This window comes from Amborella trichopoda, chromosome 13, assembly GCF_054954075.1.
Source record: "Amborella trichopoda isolate Santa Cruz 75 chromosome 13, AtrichopodaSantaCruz75HAP2 v2.0, whole genome shotgun sequence".
In the NCBI taxonomy this organism is placed as follows: domain Eukaryota; kingdom Viridiplantae; phylum Streptophyta; class Magnoliopsida; order Amborellales; family Amborellaceae; genus Amborella; species Amborella trichopoda.
Genome location: NC_142348.1, coordinates 9,682,375 through 9,693,030, shown reverse-complemented (window position 1 = coordinate 9,693,030; position 10,656 = coordinate 9,682,375).

The following is a 10,656-nucleotide window of genomic DNA, read 5'->3' as shown; positions in this document are numbered from 1 at the left end:
TTTTTCGGATTTTTTTGAAGCTTTATTCTGACCGATTCACCCGATTCCGATCCGGATCGCCGATTCGCCGATCCGGATCGCCGATTCGCCGATCCGGATCGGTTTTTGAAAAGCCCGATCCGGGTCACCGATCCGGTTTTTAAACCATTGGTCTAACCTATCACATTATAAATGATATAAAGACGAATTCTTTTCAAAATTATTAACTAGGAAAGATAGTACATCAGATTTTTGGAAAGAAAAATTTATAGCATGATTACCACATTTATTTGCTGAAAAAATAAAAACTAGACTAAAAAATAAACATGGAGGAACTATTCCATACTCTGCATACACCTTAGGAGAATTATCTGCTGAAATATGTATAGAAAGCCTCGCCTGTGTACAGACATGAAATTGAAAAAACAATTAGACAAACAAAATATGACAGGCAAAAAAGAATTAAGAGACTTTTGAGAACAATTTGGTTATCATGTTAATCTAAATGAAAAATCACATAAAAAGAAGAAATATCAGAAATATGCAAACCCAAAACCTTTTAGGGAAAGAAAGTCTAAAAAGAAAGATAAGTTTATAAAAAAAATTTTGCCGAAAAATAAATCTAAAGGCAAATCAGGTAAAAGAAAAATACCCATATGCTTTAAATGTGAAAAAGTAGGACATTATAAAAGTAATTGTAGAGTAAAACAAAAATTGAATAACATAATCTTAGATGAAAAAATAAGAAATCAAATATAGGAAATAATTTCATTAGATATCTCTTATACTAGTAGTAGTAGTTCTAATAGTGATACATCTGATTCTTATTTCATAGGGTTTATAGGTGATGATCACCTAACTATAACAAGTTCAGAAGAAGATAATAGTTGTTCTTGTAATGTTTTAACCAATGAAGATAATCTAATATTAGATTTAATAGAGAAAATTACAAACCCAGAGGAGAAAAGGAAAATCATTACTCAATTCATTAATATAACTAAATCAAAGAATAAGCCCACTAATATCCTCAAAAGCCCTAATGAATATAATTTCTCTGATATAGTAAAAAGAATAAGTACCAGAGATATGAATAATAGAGAACCTCAATAGAAGACCCCATCAAAATTGCTAAAATATATCTGTACAATAATCTTAATCCATCATGTGGATTAAAAACAAGAGAATGGAGTGAGAGCATCTTGTTAGAGACAGGATCAATATCTTTAATACATTATAATATAAAAAATTCAGCTGCAATTGCTTATTCAAAATTATAGATCAGAAAAATCCTGAAGTATAGTGATTGGGGATCAGAACCTTTGAGGACTAAAAAATTGAAAGCCCCAAGCATCCCAAATAAAAGCTTTACTTATTCTGATTATATTGATGCCTGGCATCGTGTCTTATCAGTCCAAAACGAGTATTATTCACACACTTGGTTCTTCCAGTTCAAATTACCAATACATGACCCATTCCCTAATTGGTTTATTAATTAGTTTGCTATATGGGGATCTATCCCCAAAATCCTGCCTGAACCACTGAGCAAATCCCAAGAAAAATTTATCATATATAATGAAAATAGGCCAGAAATCGATTATCATCTATACTTCATGGCATGTTATCAAATCCCTTGGATAGTTAAATGGAAATTTGCAATATCTGAACCAGTATTTCAAAATTATGAAGACATCCCTACCATAGGAAAACAGATTGCTGTCAAATGGTGGGATATATATGTTTATGAGAACCTGAAGCCAGAAAAGATAAAGTTATATAAAATTCCGGAAGAACAGATGCCAATCTCAATGGATGATCCATCCCAATTAAGAGAATACATTAAACAGATGAAAAAGAAAAATTTAACAGCTACTAGAAAGGAATTGGAAAAAGAATTATATAAGTTATTTGAAGAAGAAGCTGTTGAAACCAATCAAAATGAAGAAAATGAAGAAATGGCAATGGTAAGCAGAGAAGAAGATGAAGATGAAGACATGTCAGCACATGGGTTTTCTCAGAAACAAAGCATATACTAAGACCCGAGACCCGAAACTCTGGCCCAAAAGAATCTTGGCCAATACCAGCTGTCAACCCTAAACAGTGGCCGACAAAACCTATCAGACACCTGTCCCACTTATAATCACTTTTGCACACCTGTCCTTTACTTTTGCACACCTGTCCTTTACTGTAGCAGCCACTTATCCTACTTTTCACCGTAGCAGACACCTTATCCTACTTTTTCCTATGCTATCGACAGTACGCTAACACCTCAACCACACAACTGTCCTCCTTTTATAAAAGGAATATGCTATCTATCCATCACCACCCACCTGTCCCGGAACCCAAATAAAATTATAAAGTACTTCAACCTCATGCCTATAAGAAGGCAAGCCCTATGCCTGAAGAAGCAAGCGAAGAATGAGCTGAATCCTCTGCTCTCTCTTTTCTCTCTCTCTCTCTCTCTCTCTCTTTTCAAGAAAAGTGTTTCATGAATGGTTTGTAAGTAAGTTGTAAGATAGTCTGAGTGGTTTGAGTAAGTTGTGAATACACATGTGTGACTGTAATTGGGAAATCTTCCAGATTATTATCCAGCTGAGTGGAAACTCTTTTGTAGTTATTGCTAGTGTCATTTGTAAGTATCTCTTGGCTTTTATGTATTTAGTTTGAAATATATTTGGTTTTGCTTTATGAAATGCAAATTCTTACTGTGTTAAGTACAAAAGTATATCAGGCGATATACTCTACATGGCTATTAATTGATGTTTCTCCTGTATCTATAGGACTGTTAGTAATATTTTTTATCTATCTCAGTTATGTACGATTAGTTTAATATTGTTTATCTATCTCAGTTGTGTACGATTAGTTTGATTAAATTGATTAAATTATAGATCTTGGTGAAATTGGTATCAGAGCCAGATTAAAATCTAGGACTAGTCTGCTTAATTTTTAAACATTAAGACCAGCAAGATCAAGATAATATTTTATTAGTTTAGAACCTATTTAAATTCTCCATTAAAGAAAGTTGGTCCGAGCGTTGAAGTTGTTGGTACCCAGTCATAGTGACCATCTAGGCCAAGAGAGTCGTCCAGGTCCACAGGACGTAAGAGGTTGACCTAAAGGCATTCATCTGCAACCTAATAATGGAAAATTTAGTTAGAAATTGTTCTAATAAAAATTTAGTTAGAAATTTAGTTAGAAATTGTTCTAATAAAACTATTCAAGATCATAAAACCAAAAGATATAAATATCTACATATCAGATTAATCCAGATAGCTATTAAACCTTTAACAAGGCTTGCATTAAATAATTCACTCATGGTATGTCTCAGAGATGCTAGACATAACAGATTTAATGATGCACTATTAGGAATTATAGAATCCAGTTTATGCAACGGACCTATCTATTTTAATTGTTTCCCAAATTATTCGATGTCTCTAACAGACTCTCTTATACTTAAAGTTTTAACTTTAAATCTAAAAGCACAAGGATTCAACATGGATCTAGGTTCACAAAATATAGCAATAGTTTATAGACTATATTATAAAGTTATGACCACACTATGTCCAAATGCTATCCAAACAGATGCAAAAGGATATACAACCTTATTTCAAACAAATATGGAAAAAACAAATATGATAATACCAAGAATGATACAATGGTCCCATATCAAATTACCTACAACAGGGACTATACAAAATACTAAAAATAGTGATAAAACCCCAGTTACGAATCAAACTCGAATATATAGATGGAGAAGTCGAAATCAAATTTAAAACGGCGATAAGATACGATACATATGGAAAACCTTTAAAACAATATTCCAGAGGACCTTCTAGGAAATTAGAATCTGAAATAAGTGGGGTCACAAGAACTGAAGATAATATCCAAATACCTCGATATAAACCAGCATCTAGTAACCAAGAATTTTCAAACAGTGAAGTTGAATTCCAGCTATTAACCATAAGTGAAAATCCAAAAATAGATGTTAATGCCTTAAGAAGAGACTATTTAGCCAACGAAAACTAACAGAGAAAAAATTGGTATTTACAAAGATTTAGCAAAATATTAATACAATTAATTCATAAAAAATATATTAGATTTCTCAAATAAGAAAAACAAAATATCAGTTTCTTTATCTGGTTAAAAGAATTGTTAAATAATAGAAAAATGACAATACCACATCTAGAAATCAATATGGTTAAAAATGATTTATATCAAAAATATGATTTACCCAATGGTAATAATATTACTAGTATTCATCCTCCCGAACAAAGTATAATTATTAAAGGACAAGGACAAGGGAAGGATAAAGAGAAAATAATTAAAACAGAGACTCTAGCTACACCCTATAAGATGTCTAACAAAGAACTGGCCAATAGGTTAGATTTGTTACCACATTTAATAGAACAAAATAATTATACTAATATGTATATCAAATCAATAGGTAGACAAACCATTAGAATAGAAAATTATCTGAAACCCACTACTGAAAAAATAATAGAAAAGAAGTTTATATTATTTAAACCACCTCCTGAAATGAATAAAGACAAATTCTATATAGGAGAAGATAATAAAAGTCTAATGGACCAATTGATCTCAAAATTAGCTGCTTTAGATATCAAAACTCAAGGGAAAAAGAAAATAGTTGAACTCTAAACACCTGAAATTCCAAAAATACCCTCTCCTAAACCTCCAGGAAATTTTGTAATACAGGAAGCAAACATCCAAACTCTCTAGGAATTACCAGAAATAATAGATAATTTAGAAAATAGAGAATTAGCCTTTTCAGAATCCCTACCTATAAATCAGAGATACATATAAATCAGAGAGATACATTAAATAAAATATCTTATGATACAAAATGGAGGCTAGTTGCCCAAGCACAAATGTACCACTACAGGCCAACTCCTCTAGATATACAATTTGAAGAGGATCCTATATCACCTACTACTTCCTATTCAGGACGAACAATTGTGAACTGGAACATTGACGGAATGTCAGAATACCAAGTAATAGACACTCTGAGACATATGACCATGTATGCTTCAGCATGCAAAATGGCTGGAAGCCATGACGAAGAAATAGCAAAAGCCATCATTAGTGGATTCTCTGGTTGGTTAAAAGGATGGTGGGACTTCCACCTAAGTGATATAACAAAAAACCAAATCCTGAATACAACAAAACAATGGGTAGTAAAAAATGAACAAAATCAAGATGTGTTATATAGTGAAAGTGATACTGTCAATACTTTAATTTATACAATAATTTAAATTGCATTACATAATTTCAATTTCATTTTTTTAATATCATAACATTGTGAATTATATTCAATTGATTGTCAATTTATAATTATCATGTAAAAATAACTTGTATTGTTCAACTTTATTGTCAATTATTTAATGCCAATACATATTGTAAATTTTTAGGGTTCTTTGACTATTAATTTTAAAACAATTTGTTGATTAAAACTGTGAATTAATCTCAGGTGCCTACTAACTTGGATGATTTGTTTCTAGATCGAGTCAATAAATTGTAATACGAATTCAATCAATGTCACCAGCGTGATCAAGATGAAGAGCAATATCGTCTTTCATTTTATTATTGGGTTGTATTTTACGAATTGTATGATTATTGTAGTCCATGTATGATGATATACTTCATCCATGATAATTCTATGCTTTTCTTTTTGTGTTATATAAATTTAATGGTTAACAGTAGTTCATACATGGAAAGAACATCTCAATATTCACATATTGATGCAAAAAATGAAAGTTCTTAATGGAGTACCCCTATTTCTTATTGGATTCCTAACCAACAATATTTATAATGAATTTTAATAATTTTTTTGGATTTTTTTTAAGGCTGAATCTGACAGATTCGGCCGATTTCCGATCCGGATCGTCAATTCACTGATTCGGATAGGTTTTTTGGATGCCCGATCTAGGCACCGATCCGTTTTTTTAAGTACTGCTATAAACCCAAATTTCACCCTCTCTTTTTGGTGTTTCATGAGCTTGACTTTGGAGAGAAAAACCCCAACTTTTATAAATCATTTCCTCAATTTCCGCTTGTAATATGTTGTCCTCAACCTTCCCTTGTCTGAGACCCTTCAAAACTTACACCTATAAAAAATCCAACTTCATAATCTAAAGGAAAATTATTTCATGTGGTTGGATCACATTTCTACAATATGCGGTCCAGAGGTATAAAGCATGCATCCATCTTAAAGATGGATGCAAATAGGTGGTCCATCAAAAAACAAGTGCAATTAACAGTCCAAATATTTTTCTTAATATAATTGTTATTTTTAGTTTTATTTTTTTATTTTTCATATTCATGATCTCCATGTCAAAGATTATATATTCTGTAAACAAATTAGGATCAAATTATATTTAAAATATATATTTATTGCCAACCTCGACAACATGCGGGCTGGCCGCATAGAAACCGGGTAATAATCTAAATGCACAAACAAAGCCCTTTTTTGGGCTACCCAAATCTCAAGCCCTTTATTTTAAAGGGAACAAAAGTCACCAGCTAACATAGTTGCATCGCTAATAAAAACCCTAACCTTAATCCCTATATTTTAAATGCTGAGGAGGGGGAGCACTAGAAAAACCGGAAAGAAAAACAAGGTATTTGAAAGGAGAAAAGAAAGGACACACAATATCTCATGTTCTAAAAATAAAAATAAAACTTTTAAGAATAAACTATGACAAACATAGGCAAATGGTCCATTGCTCCTCTAAAAATTCAAGTGGATGTAGGGGCATTCAAAGTTACAATATAAAATCATAAGTATGATGTATTAAAAAAAATAATACCTCATTATGCATCTACGGACCTATAAGTCTGCCAGGTTTTTCCATAGATTCAAGATGTGAGAACCATCCTACATCACTGCAAACCCGTTTATGTATTCAATCCATTCATTTGTAGTTCAAAAAATAATAAAGATCTCATGATTTTTTAAAAACTAAGTGAACAGTCTAAGAAAAGTTCAAAACTACCTACCTCGGGTTCAATTTTTATTTTCCATTTTTAAGGTTTTTTTTTTTCTCAAATTGATGATCGTGGTAAATTAGATTATTGACCTGTGAAATTGTTGGATACAGTGATTATTCAAAATCACCCACATAACGAAATCTCATATTATGTGGGATTGGGATTGATATTGATAGTTTTCTAAACGAAATAGAAATCCAAAAAGATTAAGACTCTTATGATATATCATTTGGTTTTGAAATAAATATAACTTTTATGGGAAGTTCCCTATTTGATATAGATTCCTAACTTTCTATATATATATATATATATAAGAAGAAATATCAAAATTCGTATGTCCTATTTAAGTCACCATATGAGAAAGGTGGCTTCATCTATAGAGAGAGGAAGGACTTCATGTGCATAAGAGGCTGGGCCTTTCTTTTAGAGTAAAGATCACAGTAAAGATACAAGGCAAGGCCTTTCCTTCAAAGTGAAGATACTTCCCTTAGGTAAAACCCAATATATGAGTACTTTAAAACCCCAAATTTAGGGATATTCACCTCTTCAACCTAGTAACCATCCTCATAAAAACAAAATTTTCGAATGCACTTTGTATGTGCTTGAAAAGATGAGATTAAATAGAGACTGTCCAATTTTAGATGATGAGATCTAGGTCTTTAAGAACTCAAAGTCCAAATTATTTCATGGAAGTAGTAGTTCAAGATTTTTAGGTGGATCCCAAAAGTTTAGATAAAAGATCTTCCTAAGTTGCTTTTTTTGCTTGAAGGAATATGTGTGCAGTATACTCGCTCATGGATGTCTTATATTCCCGATACCTTATAAGAGGTTTTTTCCAAGGACCCAATTTTTTTGCTGGTTTTGATGTACAATATATGGTGCATGCCTCACTTTTTGCATCATCCACTTAATTTCAACGGTACAAATTTGCCTCAAACATCGAGACATGGGGAGAATGCTTAGCACTGTGCAATACATTTAGATGGTGTGCAAATGGTAGGGTCCAAGAGGTGTGGGCCTTAACTTACTAAATACTTCTCTCTCTTTAAAAAACTCTAGGTAAGAGGAAAAGATAAAAAAGGAAAATTAAAGGGGAAAAAATCCCATTTAAAAACTTGAAAACTTTTTAAACAGTTGTGTTGCATTTTTCTTCATTTTGTTTTTTTGTTTTTCTATTTCTAATTCGGACATTTAATGTCCAAACAAAGGTCTTTTTTTGAGTGAATGAATGATTAAGATGTTAGATGTCTAAACCAATTATTTTATAGCGGGGTCAGTTTGGACATTGAATATTTGAACCCGATCACTTGTTCTTTTTTTCTTTTGGTGAAAGACAAATTTTTCATTGGGTGCCTAAACCAACACAGTTGCAAAAGAACTAGGTCAGACATTTTATATCTAAAGTAATTTTTTAATAAAAAAAAGCATATATTTATTTGAAAATTGAAAAATGGGGTTAATTTTTAAATAAAAAAAAAGAGAAAAGGTTAGAACTAAGTGTTAATAAATAAAAAAAGAAGAAGGAAAAAAATTTACATAATATCATTAAAACAAATATCCCCCATAGACTAGTTTGCTATCGTATTTTTATTTTGTGTGTTTGTAATTTTCTTAAAATACGCCTAATTTGGAACTACTGGTTCTATACAGCTTATTGTAAAACTCAAAACAATCCAAAACTACTAGTTCTAAATTTCTCAATGTAAGGAATCAAAGCAGTTTGAAATTATTAGTTTTAGAATGCTCCTGTAAAGAATTAGAGCAGTAAAAAACTATGGGCAAGCTTTCTATGCTTCCTCTACAACATAAAAGTTCTATCATCCCTCTACCATCCAGCCGTCCAATTTTGATCAAGAGAGCCACGGCCCATTTGATCTTAGATCGACGTCTCAAAGTATTTTATTTTTTGCTTTTTTATACAAATTGTATGAATATGAAATTTGGTAAGTTTCATCTTCTCGTTGGGGTGCACTTATAAAAAATATTAGAAATAATTTTTCGGTAAAATATAATGACCAAAATGCCCCTTAAAAATTTCAAGGGTATTTTGGTCATTTTATTTTATTGAAAATATATTTTTTATATTTTTCGCTAGTATGAGTTTAATAGAAGAATAGACGTCTAAAATTTATTATCAAAATAATTTATAGAAAAAAAAATAAAAATAAAATGGTGTATAGACGTGACATTGTGATTGCGGCAATCTTAACCCTCCATTCAGAATGGACGGTTGGATAAAGCGGAGGATAGAACTTCTATGCTGCAGGAAAAGAATAGAAACCTTTCCCAAAAACTATTAGCCCTAATGAGCAGTCCAAAATTAATAGTTTTGAATTGCAGGTATTTTGGGAAAATACATAAAGGGCACATGAGCGTAATATATAAAATGTGAGATATTTTAAACACCAATAATTATAAGGGATGCTAGCATAAATTACGATAAGAAGTATATGAATTTTTTGGATATTAAAAATATAAAAAACTTAAAAAAATCCCTTCTTATTTTTAATATTGGTACCATATACTTTCCCTTTACACCTCACGCTTAAGTCTAACTTCTTTATAGTGAATATTGCATTTTAATTTTGTTGTTTTTTCTAATCTATCTGATTAAGCTCGAGTTTTGGGCGTCTATACTTCTCACTGTAAACACTTTTGTAGAATATTATAAAATATAATTAATTTAGATTAAATTTAAACAAAATACTCTTATAAATTTCAAAATTGTAAAGATAATCTTGGTCATTTTATTTCTATAAAATATTATTTTATATATATTTTTTTTTTTTTTACAGATATGAGATGATGAGAAGCATCAACTTTGCAAAATTTGAGTCTAATATGAGTATAGAACAAAAAACAAAATTAAATTACAATATACATTCTCAAAAGTGAGAACTAAGTGCAAAAATATAAAGATAAATGACTAGTTTTAAATTTATAAATAAGAGAGTACTTCTCCTGAAATTTTCAAAAACATATAATATGATTTTTCAGTAAATTTATAGTGAAAAAAGAGAAAAAAAAATACTTCTATCGCCATAGCAGGAGGGTTAAAAGAATTGGGGTCAGAATCGCAACATCTCTATTTCGAGAGAGAGAGAGAAAGAGAGAGAGAGGGAGAATCAACATTGTTTCGTAGAAGTAGAGAGAGGTCCCGAAAATTAGGCAACACCTCCCATTATACTGGGTCAGCGTCCAAAGAAAAACATTCAAAGCACTCTTAGTACCAATCGAATTACCATGAAAATTAGATAATTTTTCAAAGGTTATACCTGACAACAAAAAACTTCTCCTAATACAAAGTTAAATTCCCGTAAGAATTAAAACAAGTTACGGAGGCTAAACATAGTGATAAAAGATATCCGGGATCTGGAAGTTTGGGAGGAGCTCACTTTCTTCAAAATGTTTAATGCTCTCAACACAATTAGAAACTGAGATGCCAACGGTACTAGTGAAAACACTCTCAGGATACAGCCAGATCAGGAAGCAATTCCTGAATATCTATGCTGCACGTGCAAAGACTCGCTCAAAATCACAGCAAAATCATACTGATATGTTTTAACTATCGTCAAAAATTTTTACCAACAAAATCAACATACTATTTCCAAATTTATCCAAGCTTTACAAAGCCCATATAACCTCTTTGAATTCTCAGGGAAGTGTCTCCCTCAA